This window comes from Adiantum capillus-veneris, chromosome 21 (genome assembly GCF_014529385.1).
Source record: "Adiantum capillus-veneris isolate H3 chromosome 21, ASM1452938v2, whole genome shotgun sequence".
Classification (NCBI taxonomy): domain Eukaryota; kingdom Viridiplantae; phylum Streptophyta; class Polypodiopsida; order Polypodiales; family Pteridaceae; genus Adiantum; species Adiantum capillus-veneris.
The window spans coordinates 58,234,101-58,248,567 of NC_140951.1; positions in this window are offsets into that span (position 1 = coordinate 58,234,101).

Below are 14,467 nucleotides of genomic sequence, written 5' to 3' on the forward strand. Positions count from 1 at the left end.
TGAACTGGAGCTAAAATTAGAGCATTCTCAGCGCAGAGACATGTCCTTGATGCGGGCCAAAAGAGAAGACAAGCTGCTGAAGGAGATAACTGAAAGGAAAGGACAGAAACACAAGAAGAGGTAGGCACTTCAGAGCAACCCCAGGTAGAAATCCCCTCAGTATCATTTGCTGACATGGAGACATAGTCCGCAGTAGAACTCAGTGGTGGCGAGAAAGAGTTTCAAGCACCCATTACCAAAGCAGATACAATGCCCATGGTCCAGCTTTCAAAGGCTGAAGAAGATGCACTGAAGGAAAATGTTACACAAGAGGTAGATGAGCAGTGGAAGGTAGAAATGGATTGGGAGCTAAGAGTAATTCATTCCGTCAATGTCACGCAACTCACTCCTAATCAAATAAATGTGCAATGGCACCAACAATACCTGCCCTATCCTCTGATTAAAGTTGAGTGCTGCAAGTAAAAGAAAGGATTTACACCAACATGCAAGTTGAGGATGCAGATAAAGACCACCCGAAGTGGAGGTTGAGTTGACTGAACAAGAATCCCAGGTACTTGATTCTGTTCACAAGAGCACCTACGACCCTGCAAAAGGATCCTACCTTCTGTCCCGTACCAAGAGTAAGGACCTGGATAGCACATGAGGCACTAATAAAGAAGTGGCCAACTTGGTTGAATTACCCCAGATTGCCTACTCCAGAAAAGGGACAGCCGGCTGAAGAATACATGGTGAAAACCCTAAAGGGTGCCATGTCATTCTTTAAAAGTCTACCAAACTTTTCATGTGCTATGCTATACAAAATCTTCCAAATGCTGTTGACCTGCATCCAAGTGTTCAATGAGCCAAAGCAAGCAGGTGGCCCTGGGATGCCATTCCTAGAGGGTAGCAAAGGGTTGTGCTATGATCTCAGTGGCCAACCTTCCGAAGAAGTCCTCTATGGCTTCTCACAATTTGCTGGAATTCGAGGAAGCGTTCTACACTTGGAAAACGAAGATATTTGCACCAATGATCAGCAATCCGACCTCAAGGTTTGTAGGCTACTCAATAGTGGAGCTGAAGAACAAAGTAACCATGTAGTTCTTGCAAGTTCTAGGTAAGGAAAGGAAAATCAGATATCAAAAGGCTCTAGTAGTGCTTAAAGACCGCCTTGCCAGTCGCCAACCCGAAGACTACTTCAGTCCATAAAGTTGGTATCAAGGGACGACACTGGCGAGAAGGGGGGGAATGTTAGCAGTAAGCTAACACAGATACCATTTTTCGGAGTTCTCATTGTAAAAAACAATTATTATTTTGATAAATCGGGAATACTGTAACTCCTAATTTTTGGACAAACCTTGTAATTGATGAGCCGGGGCTACAAGCTTCCAAATTGTGTCAACCTGTCATTACTCATCTTTGGTAGAACTCCAAGATTATTAGTTTTGACCACCAAAAACCTTGGCTAAGGTATAAAAGACAATTTTTGTAAGTTATTAAAAAGTATTGGATAATGAAATACACAGCGTGAGCTAACGATGCTCACTACTCTCCTTCTCACGCTTCCTACTCCCTCCCCGGTTGTCACATTGTAGTCATGTTTGTTGTGTTGCAACCGTAGGTAAGAGCTCTACGCATTGATGTAAGCACATCACAATAATTCGTAGCTTTTGGTGTCGCCGATCCGCAGCCTAATTTCATAATAACTAGGAATTTACACTTTCAAATAAAAAACTAAGCATGGGCGGAGTATTGGGGCATCATTGCTAAGCATTTATATGCATTCTTGGTCGAAAACGACTAGGTCAAAAATCCACTACTGTTAATAATCGTGATTTTGGCACTTGACCTAAAGTGGGATTTGAGACCATAAGCATGTGTGCTTAGGTCTTTTAAACATGTCCCTAGAAGTTTTGCTATATTTGGATATCGTTTGATGTTGCAATGGATGTGATTTGTTTGCCGAGGACGATGAGTAATTGGCTTTTAGTGATTTCTGTCACTTGAGTGTAGCATGAGTTAGATGCGAGCTGTTAGTTTTTTTTTGAGAGATTGACACCCTCTTGTAGCCTCTATACACTAGTCGAGTCAGATTCATCCCATGGATTGACAATTTTATCGTGGTTCTCGCTAATACTGCAATAAGATAGGATAGTGAGGCTAGACACGTGTCCCACACTTGAACAAAAAGTTGACTTTGTATTCCTCCATAGGTTTTGCTAAGAATTGGAAAGTAGGTGCATCACAGATCCACCACTTGGCCATTGTAACAAAGGCTTGAATTGTGGATACAATTGTTGGTGTCTCTTAGATCCACCACTTGGCCATTCTAATCATGTCTTAAAGCTAGGTGCATTCAGCACTTGGCAATCATAACACTTGTAATTTTACACAATGTTTGTGGGATGAGTAGATCATAGATCCACCACTTGGCCATTTAAACTAAGAACTGGAAAGTTGATGCATCCAAGATCCACCACTTGGCCATTAAAACAAAGTCTTGATTGTGGATCCAATTGTTGGTGTCTCCTAGATCCACCACTTGGCCATTCTAACCATGTCTTAAAGTTAGGTGCAATGAACACTTGATCATCATAACACTTGTAATTTTACACAATGTTCGTGGGATGAGTAGATTCTAGATCCACCACTTGGCCATTTAGACTAAGAAACGGGAAGTAGGTGCATCAAAGATCCACCACTTGTCCATTATATCAAAGGCTTTGATTGTGGATCGAATTGATTGTGTCTCCTAGATCCACCACTTGGCCATTTTGAGTAAGAATTGGGAAGCAGGTGCAACAAAGATCCATCACCTGGCCATTATAACCAAGGCTTGAATTGTGGATCGAATTGTTGGTGTCTTCTAGATCATCATAACACTTGTAATTTTACACAATGTTTATCCATCACTTGGTCATTTAGACTAAGAATTTGGAAGTAGATGCATCAAAGATCCACAACTTGGCCATTATAAGAAAGGCTTAAATTGTGGATCCAATTGTTGGTGTCTAGTAGATCCACCACTTGGCCATTCTAACCATGTTTTAAATTTAGTTGCATTCAAGACTTGGCCATCATAACATTTGTAAGTTTACACAATTTTTGTGGGATGAGTAGATTCTAGATCCACTACTTGACCATTTATACTACAAATTGAGAAGTAGATGCACCAAAGATCCACCAGTTGGCCATTATAACGAACGCTTGAATTGTGGATACAATTGTTGGTGTCTTCTAGATCCGCCACTTGACCATTCTACCCATGTCTTAAAGTTATGTGAATTCAGTTCTTGGCCATCATAACACTTGTAATTTTACACAATGTTTATTGATACAGGGGAAGCGACTCGGATGAGGCATGGAAACTCATTAGGATGTCAACCCTAATGAAGTGAACTCAAAGAGGTGCAACTACTAACTCTACAAAAAAATCAATCACACTAAAGCCAAGTAATTTGTCTATGTCCTTCTACACAACTCTACAATCATCACGCCCGTTCACCATGCAAATCATATCGGAATCGCACGAAACTTGAAGGGAAGCTACAGGGGACTATCAGGAACATACCTATCACTGTCACAGCATTCTGGAGAGGTACAAAGATCGTGATCGTTCGTACCACAATACGCAAAAACAGTAAAGGGATGATCCTAAAGGGTCGTTTTTAGGTCCCTAAAGCCTCTCCTAGGGTCAAAACAACATAAAATACGCATACAAACACTCAAAACAACGATTTAAGGCCTAAACGGATGCGTTTGAAACCTTCACCGAATCTTGAATGCTTACACTTGAATGAAAGAGCAGAGTAAGAGGAACACAATGCAAGAAACAAAACTGAATTTGGATTACCGTAGCCATAGAAACGATGATTACAAGTTTGAGCAAAGAGGCAGCTCTCTGTGTGTAATGTAATAGTTTCTTATCTTCAAAAAAAAATATCGCTTTCCCACTAACCTTAGTGTATTATATACCTAGGGCTTTCTAAAGTGGCCGGCGGTCAATTTCTCATGAACCTTTACATACATCATTGGAGAAATTACATCTTTGAGTTAGACTTGACATAGACGATTGACATTAGGCTTTTACAGGGTTTGATATATTAAACATTGGAAAAATAATGTGACCACATCAAAACTTTGGCCGGCTGACCCAACGGGCGCCTTGGCTAGGTGGGCACTTGTATGTTTTTATCACCTCCAAATACTATTTGACACTCATCAAGTTTCAGCACAAAAGAGACCTTTGTGCCAAGCACTACAAAATAAATAGTGCCAAGACCTTAAACTTCAAAGTCTATGATAAGAACAATACCAAAGAAAAAAGGAAAGTGTGTCACCTTCTTCAGGTAACTCATAAAATCTAAGCATGGCTTGTTGAAGACTGAATCTAAGGTCCACAAAAACATTGTTCCACATTGTGTAAGGGAAGACCTTCTCCGAAGGTCTTATGGATTGTTTCTTACCTTTTCCCCTTGTCTTTGTTGTGCACGAAGCATAAAGGGAAGTTGGCATTGTGTCCTCAATATGTAGGTATGTCCCAATGCGGGAGAACACATCTTTGTTTGTGGCCTTCTTTGCGAGATTGACCTTGTGAGGAACGGGAAATAGGTTTTCCACAATGCCATGCTCTTTGAGGGCATCCTTTAGGAGTTGGAAAATAGCCTGATACGCTTTCGTGCTCATTCTAGCCTCATCACAAGCTTGTTGCACGTCATCATCATCACTAACCACATTTCTCAATTTCGGCATAAGGTCCTTGGTGATTGCATCCTTAATGTGCTTACCTCCAAGTGATTGTAAGATAGAAATACATCCTAGGTATTGAGACAACTAGTGAGAAGGTTGACTCGATCATCTTGGCTTGTTCCACTGCATGCCTCCTGGATGAAGTTTCTAGCAACATCTATAAAAATAAATGTTAGAAAATAGTGTGAAGTAAGAATTCATCATGCAAGTAAAGACCAAATCACCTTGTGGCTGTCACTCTTCTTTTGCGTGCTCCTCCTGAATGTTCAAGAGTTTCAATGGATGAATACGTGTGTTTACACTCCCTTGCACCAAGGGGTGTTTCTTTCAAGTATGTGATGGTGTTGGCAAGCTTATTAATGTGGGACTCATTTTTTTGCATTTGTTGTTGAAGAGTTTCAACCACCCTCTCCAAAGAGGCAACACTCTCTTGTAATGACGTCATCTTGAGATGAAGAGCTTGACATTCGTGCATCCACATATGTAAAGAAACATCTGCACCCATACACAACCGCTTGCAATAGCCTAACAAGCCTGCTTCTCCCCTCCCAAGAAATTGAAGAAATGTCGAATAGCCTAACAAGCCTGTTTCTCCCCTCCCAAGAAATTGAAGAAATGTTGAAAGGCCATTAAAGGATGGATGGAAGTGGCTTATAAGATCGTAAGGGTACAAATGGCGGTCCACCCAACTGTCAATATTGGTCTCACGAGCGGTGCGACGTTTCTATGATGACCTTTGATTCACTAGCTGTCTTTGGTGCAAACACCATGGGTAAGAGAATATGTATGCTTTTGGTGTGTGGAGTATGTGGTGGTGGAAGCAAAACATTTTTGATGTCCATGAGCACCATGGAAGCTGTTGCCTGAGGAAGCAAATGATTAAAAAATAGAGGGGGAGGGGTAGGGAGATCGAGAAAGATGGGAGGAGAGAAGGAGGGAGGAGGGGGGAGGGAGAGATTGGGGAGGAGGAGGAACGTAGGGGCAGGGAGGGACAGGAGAGGGAGAGAGGAGGGAGGAGGGAGGAGGAGGAGAGAACAAAGTGTTTTTTATTTTTTGGGAGAAAAGATTTTTGAAAAAATGGACTTTCTAAGCTTGTGGATTAAAAATGAGTCAAAAAATGATTTTTGGATATGTATATACGTTGGGAGACAATTTTAAGTAAAAAATAAGTAAAAATGAATCTTTTTAAAAAAAGTCAAATTTTGACTCTTAGTGACCCACGTTTTTGTTGATGTGGTCAGACCCCTATGCTTCCTTCACTTTAAAAAAGCTAGAGAGAAAAGCTAACCCCTTAGGTCCACATCCTACATTTGTCTTAAAAAAAGGATAGAAAAGACTACTCAAAACTACCTTCTTCAATGCCTTGCCCCCTTAACCCCACACAACATTAGCCTTAATCCCTAAAAAATAGGATTCCTTACAAGGTCCATGCAAGGTTCATATTTCTCCTAATGTATAACACTTGTAATTTTACACAATGTTTGTGGGATGAGTAGATCCTAAATCCACGACTTGGCCATTTAGACTAACAATTAGGAAGTAGTGCATCAAAGATCCACCACTTGGCCATTATAAAAAACGATTAAATTATGGATCCAATTGAATGTGTCTCCTAGATTCACCACTTGGCCATTCTAAACATGTCTTAAAGTTAGGTGCATTCAACACCTGGCAATCATAACACTTGTAATTTTACACAATGTTTTTGGGATGAGTATATCCTACATCCCCCACTTGGCCATTAGGACTAAGAATTGGGGATTAGATGCATCAAAGATCGACCACTTGGCCATTTAGACTAAGAATTGAGAAGTAGGTGCATCCAAGATCCACCACTTGGCGATTATAATGAAGTCTTGAATTGTAGATACAATTGTTGTGTCACCTAGATCCATCACATGGCCATTCTAGCCATGTCTTAAAGTTAGGTGTATTCAGCACCTGGCCATGATAACACTGGTAATTTTACAGAATGTTTGTGGGATGAGTAGATCCTAGATCCACCACTTGGCCATTTATACTAAAAATTGAGAAGTAGGTGCATCAAAGATCCACCACTTGGCCATTATAAAAAATGCTTGAATGGTGAATCCAGTTGTTGGTGTCTCCTAGATCCACCACTTGTCTATTCTAACCATGTCTTAAAGTTAGGTGCATTCATCGCTTGGCTATCATAACACTTGCCATTTTACACAATGTTTGTGGGATGAGTAGATCCTGGATCCACCACTTTCTCATTTAGACTAACAATTGGGAAGTAGGTGCATCAAATATCCACCACTTGGCCACTATAAAAAAGGCTTGAATTGTGGATCGAACTGATTGTGTCTCCTAGATCCACCACTTCGTCATTCTAACCATGTCTTAAAGTTAGGTGCAATCAACACTTGGCCATCATAACACTTGTAATTTTACACAATGTTTGAGGCATGAGTAGATCATAGATCCACCACTTGGCCATTTAGAAGGAACCTAGCTTGGATAAGTGGTGGGATTTATATTTCTCGAAGGGAGCGTAGCTTAGATAAGTGCACCATGAAACAAAAATCTTATGATGCAACCAATCATATGATACATGTTTTATGTATGCTTCATGCCTCAAATGAAGAAATCCTAGATTAGTAGTGGACTTTGCTTGTACGAATTTGAATGTGATAGAAAAGTAGGTTGTTTTCCTCAATTTGGGTCCTAGCTTGGACAAGTGGTGGACCTTCAATAAGTTTAGGTACTCATTTTGAACTTACCTTGGATAAGTGCTGGGTCTTGAAACTTTACCTTTAGATAAATCATAGGTAGGACAAAGGCATACACAACGATAATAAGGAATGTACTAGTATCTTAATGGTTCAATTGACTAAAACCATGAAATTTTATGTCCAATTTTGTTCTCAATGTGTAATATACGTGCATAAATTGGAATGAGACCTCAAAAAAATTGACATCTTTGACAAAGATTTCATTACTTTATATATGATATGTTGAAAGTTGTCTAGCCTAGGAATTGGGATTTTCCCACTTTACCTAATATAGTCTTCTCCATTCCATTTACACCTCAGCAGTCAAGCAGCTAGACACGGGGTTTAGTACTTGGTACAGTCTAGAAGTCGAGGACTTTCTAGATCTATTCTCGAGAGGTAAAGAGGGCTGTGAGTGAGATAGCCAAAAGAATTTCATTCTGCAAATTTCTTGCTGCTTTCGTAGTGCTATTTTGTTTTTCATTTTGGATTTATTTTTTACCATTCTATTTTTTTTTTAATGTTTCATTTCAGTACTTAGGAGTAGGGTAAGTAAAAACTTGGGCTAAAAGATTGAGGAAAAAAGGAAAAAAACTTAACTTTGGCCGAGATGATCATAATTCTAAATTTGTGAAAAATTGATAGTAGACATCTCAAAAATGATCCAAACTCAAAAATTTGTGGATCAAGGGCATTAGCAGACTCTCTAAAATCAATCTAGAAAGTTTGGCCATATTCTATGAAGGAACATGGGCCGCGACTTATGTACCTCAGAGACCAATTTTGCAAAAAAATTGATCAGTGACACTATGCATCAGTGGGACATTGCTATCATCAAGTTTTCTTGAAAGAAAAAATAAAAAATCACATCAAAATTGGTTGATAGGGAAAAAAAAACAAAGCAGGCATTGTAGACACAAAATCTAGAATTTTTCAAATTTTTGGGATCCAAATAAAAAAAGGGGTGAGATTTGGCCTCTACAAGGAATAGAGAATGAGAAAAATAAAATTCATGAAAAAATGTTTCTAAATATGGATCGCAATTCATGTACCTTTTCACATTTGGGGCTAATATTTGACAAGTACATCCTTGATAACTAATGGAACAACTTTGCCAAAAGGGACCATAGTAGAAAACTACAAAAAGTTGATCAAACCACCAAAACTATACTAGATAGTCAAAAACCACAAAGCGGACACAAAATTTTACTTTTGGTTGGACAAAACTAATCCAAATTTAAAAATCTTTGGGGAAGAGTGTCACCATAACATGGACTATAAGTTGATCAAGTTTCATGTCAAAATGAGGTCAAACATGGATCGTGATCCATGTACCTCATCATGATCTTTGGCTGAAAAATAACAAGTGGCTAGCTGATACAATTTGAAACAACTTTCCCAAAAGGTACCATATCAAAAAAGTAGGTCAAAATAGCCAAATACAGTAAATAGTCAAAAATTGCAGGGCAAACAAAAAAACTCACTTTGATTGAGAAAAAGTTGTCCAAATTCAAAAGAAAGTGGTGGAGTATACTACTGACACTGCATGTGATCATCGGGCCAAATTTGTGTGTTCAGATATAACGGAACATGAATTGCAATCCATGTACCTCATTAAAAGTTTTGGCTGAGGTTTGAGCAGTAGGTAGCTAAGATATAGAAAAACACTTTCTTAAAAATCTATTGTCACAAAAAGTTGTAAAAAGTGGTCAAAAGAGCAAAAAATAGAACATTGACAAAACTGTCACAGTAGACTATAGGATTCACTTTTGGTTGGGCAAAACTGATCCAAATTCAAAAATTTATGGGTGAACAAGCTACAAAGATCATAATCTATCAGCATACCAAAGATCAAGTCTACAATTGGTGGAACATGGATGACGATCCATGTACCCCTGAGGATTTTTTAGACATAAACGTTTCTAGCCTGTTGTATGTACCTGGAATGTACCGCACTTGACTGCATTGTATATTGGGAGTGCCTTCGTGTATCTTCATGTGGGAATGCACTCTTAGTAGAAGGGAATCTCAAAGGTTGTAACCAAAGGGCATCTCGATGGGTCACAATTGGATATCAAAGGGTGCCTTTATTTTATATAAGGGAGGATTCTTCCTTGTACGCATCATCTGGGATTCTAAGGAGAAGCATTTATGGAGTCTGATCTCTTCCTGTCTATCTCTCTCTCTCCATCTCTCTTTACTTCTTGTTCATCTCTGTGTATGAGCATAGACTTGTAGAGGGTGGTTCTTGCCCTATTACACCTGTAGGCAGAGACCATTGTAAGACCTATTTAGGAATTTTGGAAATTACCCAAGTCCCATTTCTTATAACGCTATTGAAAAGCATAGTATTTTTGTGTAGTTTGAGCTATCATCTTTTGACGGCTAAACTCTATGTCTCATATAACCCTTAAAACTCTATGTCTCATAGGTTCAATGGGGACTAGCAGAGGCCAGGAGCGAGCACAACCTGTTGCTATGGCCTAATCCTAATCAACGCTCCCTCTACTATAATCCCACTGTCATTTCTGTATTCACCTCGCCCTGAGCGAAGTTACTCCCCCTCTCCGAGATGTCCGCACACGACATCTCTCCCCCCCCAGGGAAATGTATCAACAAAACCTCACAGCCATGGTAGTCCTCTTCGAGCAACCACCCGTCCCTACTGCATTACAATACCCCAGGCACAAGCCAGAAGTCATTCGCCCAAGCTATCGAGGGAAGTCAGACGTTGAGCCCTATTGAAGTTTTTCTTAAATCCACACAGAATACGCTCCCCAGCAAGGTCATCAGACAGCTCGAGGAATCAAGAACGCTTAGGCACGGATTCGGCTGGTTCTCACAGAATGTCCCTGCCCAAGACAATGCAAACCAGTATTCATGGGCTACCGAAGGGCCTCAGCCTTGGCCTACGGAAGGACTTCCACACAGAGAAGCAGATCCTATCCTTGAGGGTCCTCACAAAGAGAAAGGCAGAATCCCTACTGAGGCAGGTGAAAGACAAGCTGAAAGAGATAAGCCCACTGTCATTCTGCCTGCTGCTCATATCAGGAAAGCACAGCAAGACCTAGAAGCTAGAGCCTGGATTGGGATGTTAGCAGGCCCTAGGCCGCCAGCGGATGTGCTTAAAGGATGGATTAAAAATCAATGGGGCACCATAGGTGCAGAGGTTGAAACAATACAAGCACTGCCTAAAAATCAGTATGTATTTGTGTTTAAATCTGCTGAAATGGCGTTTAAAGTTCTGAGTACTGGTCAGTGGCTAATTAGGTCATCTCCCCTTTGCTTGTTCAAATGGAATAAGGAGTATAATCCTGAGAGAGACACTCTGACTCATTTCCCTGTGTGGTTCAAGTTCCCCAATCTCCCCTTGCATTTTCATAATCACCTGAGACCCATTGGTGCCCAGTTAGGTAGAGTGCTAGGAGGAAGAGCAAGAGGGGATCTCTTGGCATCCACAGGCTCTCATTGAAATGGATATTACCACAGACCTGTCAGCTGAGATCATTATTGCCTTGGACGATGGTGAGTCATTCTCCCAACCCCTGGCCTACAAATACTTGCCTAATGCGTGCTTCCATTGTGGGGCAAAGGGGCATTTTGTCAAACATTAGGCAAAATTTGGACTCACAAAGGGGCCCTTTAAGGAGTTTGACTTTACCTCTCTCTACCGAAACGGGCGCCTGGATAAATTTTTGCAAATAAACTACAAAGTTGGCGGAGGTTTGACAGTTAGAATGTCCTCTTCAAGCTCTATCTACTGATATATAGCACGTCATGAGATTCCTCATATTTTAGAAGATTCTTTTTTTGATTCACCTATGATGTGACAACTCTGTCGGAATCTAAGTGAATAAAAAAAAGAATCTTCTAAAATATGAGGAATCTCATGGCGTGCTATATATCAGTAGATAGATCTTGAAGAGGACATTCTAACTGTCAAAGCTCCGCCAACTTTGGAGTTTATTTGCAAAAATTTATCCATGCGCCCGTTTTGGTAGAGAGGTAAAGTCAAACTCCTTAAAGGGCCCCTTTGTGAGTCCAAATTTTGCCTAATGGACTGCCCAGTAAAAAAACCTAAACCTGAGAAGGTTCCCACCAGTAAGCCGAAAGAAGGGGTGAACGCAGAAGCTAATGTCAACAGTAAGCCTCATCCCTCCCCCCCAACTAGGCAGGCGAACAGAGGAAAATAAGAGAAGAGCAGTGATTCCAAACTTAAGGGGAAACAAGTAAACAGGTTTGCCCTCCTAGCTACCTTGCCTGAATGGGAGGACTCAGAAGTGGCCGATTCTACTTGCCCTAACTCAGACTATGAGGAGGACTCCGCAGCAAGGCTAGAAAGACAAGTCAAGGAAGCTGATTATGAGATGAAATTGGATCTAAACAAATCCGATAAAGATGACGAAAGCAACAAGGAAAATGTGGCCCCTGACCCCTCTATGAAGGAAACAGGGCCTACTCCAATGGATTGCCATAAGGACAACAAGAGGGCCCATAACTCTGTATCTCAGAGTTCCCCTAAGGGAGGTTAGAACAAGAATAGGAGAGATAGGAGGGTTAACTCTGTATCTCAGAGTTCCCCTAAGGGAGGTCAGAACAAGAACAGGAGAGATAGGAGGGTTAATAAATGAAGTTCCTATCGTGGAATGTCAAGGGGATCTCAGACCTCCACAAAGCTCAAAAAATCAAAAACTGGGTTTTGAACTACCCGGTCAATGTCATTGGTCTACATGAGATTAAAACTATAGGAGAGGAGCTTCAGTAGAGATTGAAGACAATCTCACAAACCCTTTGCTGGCATCACTCCAACCATAACAGAGGTTCAGGAGGCACTGCGTTAGGGATCCCCCTCCACTCGAGGATAAACCCTCAGAAGTCACTCGCTGGGGACCATTGGGTATCTGTGTGTATAGAAGAGCAAGTGCGTTGCACCCTTGTTTCAGTTTATGCTGCAGGTTCTACTACGGATAGAACCAAACTCTGGCAAAGTCTCACCAAAGTAGAAGGACCTGTTGTTCTTTTTGGAGATATGAACATGGTTGAAACTTCAGAAGATAGGTACAAAAGGAAGGGGACTACTATCTCGGGAACCGAAAAAGCCAGCTGGGACTTGTTGAAAAATGAGTTAGATTTCTGGGATGTAGGTGCTCCAGGAGATTTCACTTGGCAAAATTATTCTCAGGGAGACAATTCCAGAAAAGCCAGACTTGACAGATGTTATCTGAGCATTCAACTTGCTAATGAATTTAATAGGGTGAAAGCCAAGCCTAGGTACACCTCCTGTGCCTCAGACCACTACCCGCTGGTTATTACCCTAGATGATAAGCACACAAAGATTAGGAACCATTGGTTCCATACTAATGCAACTTTATTCAAGCTTCAGGAGGTCAAAGACCACATTAAAGACATTTGGGTGCAGACTTTTTCCAAAGGAATCACCCCTGCCAAAGCCTAGTCTGAAGCAATCAAGCTGACCCAACAATCTAGGTACAACTCCTGTGCCTCAGACCACCACCCGCTGGTTATTACCCTAGATGATAAGCACACAAAGTCTAGGAACCATTGGTTCCATACTGACGCAACTTTATTCAATCTACAGGAGGTCCAAAACCACAATAAAGCCATTTGGGTGCAGACTTTTTCCAAAGGAATCACCCCTGCCAAAGCCTGGTCTGAAGCAATCAAGCTGACTCAACAATCTCTGATAAGATTCAGGAAAGAAGTAGCTGACATAAGGAGAGCCAGGAGAGACCTAATCTACTCAGAGCTGGTGGAACTCGAAGCCAAGAGCAAGGAAGATGAAGAAATTCAGCTCAAAATAAATATACTCAGAAAACAAATCAGATTTGAAGAGGATCTTACGATGCGTCACTCTTCTATCTTTTTAAGAGACTGGTGGGCAGGTAGAATAGACAAGCCCTCGAAAGAGATGTTCAAAAAGCTCAGGAAGAAACAAAAAAGGGAAGTGGTTCCTATGCTATCTTCCCCCCAAGGAGTAGCCAGCACTCCAGAGGAAAACCTTGAGATAGCAAGGAATCATTTTGACGAGCTCTTCAGCCCTCTAGAGAGCCTTCACCCAGAGAAAATCAGAGCACGAAATATCATATGGGAATGTAGGAAAAGGGTCATCCCTCCTCGGATTGCTGATCAACTAGAAGCCAACATGTCAATAGAGGAAATCAGGAGATCTATTGAATCTCTCAAACTGAATAAAACTCCAGGGATAGATGGATTGCCTGCTGAATTTTATCAGATATTGAAGGCCACTTTAGCTCCTATTTTGCTAATGATTTGGGAAGAATCTGTCCATCACAAGGCTCTCCCGAGTCCTATCAATACAGGCATCATCAAGCTGCTTCACAAGAAGGGTCCAAAAGAAATCCTTTCCAATTGGAGACCTTTGACTATGTTAACTTCAGCATACAAAATTTTTGCCAAAGCTATTGCTTTGAGAATCACTCCCACCCTCATGAATTGGCTCTCTTCCGAGCAAAAGGGTTTCATCAAGGGGAGAAGAATTCTGGAAGCTGTGATCTCCATGTGGGAAGGCATTGAATATGCCGAGGAGATAGGGCAGGATTACATTTTTGTCAAAATTGATTTTGACAGAGCCTATGATAGGCTTGGGTGGTCTTTCCTCACAGAAAACTTACTTATGATGGGTTTCGGTCCCAGAGTGGTTTCTTTTGTCCAAACTCTTCTTGGGAATGCAAAAGCACGTGTTGCTATAAACTGTGGGCTGTCCAAAGCTTTTTGCTTAGCAAGGTCTGTCAGGCAAGGATGCCCCCTCGCGCCCTTACTTTTTGCAATAGCAGCTGATGCCTTAAACTGGCTAAATAAAGACAAAATTCAGAATGGGACCATTAGAGGAATTACTCTGCCTAATGGTAATCAGCAATGTCTCTCTCAATTTGCGGATGACACTAATGGTCTGCTAAACAGTGATGAAGAATCCCTCAAAGCTTTTTGGGACTGTGTCAGCATCTTTTGCTCTATCTCTGGCTCTA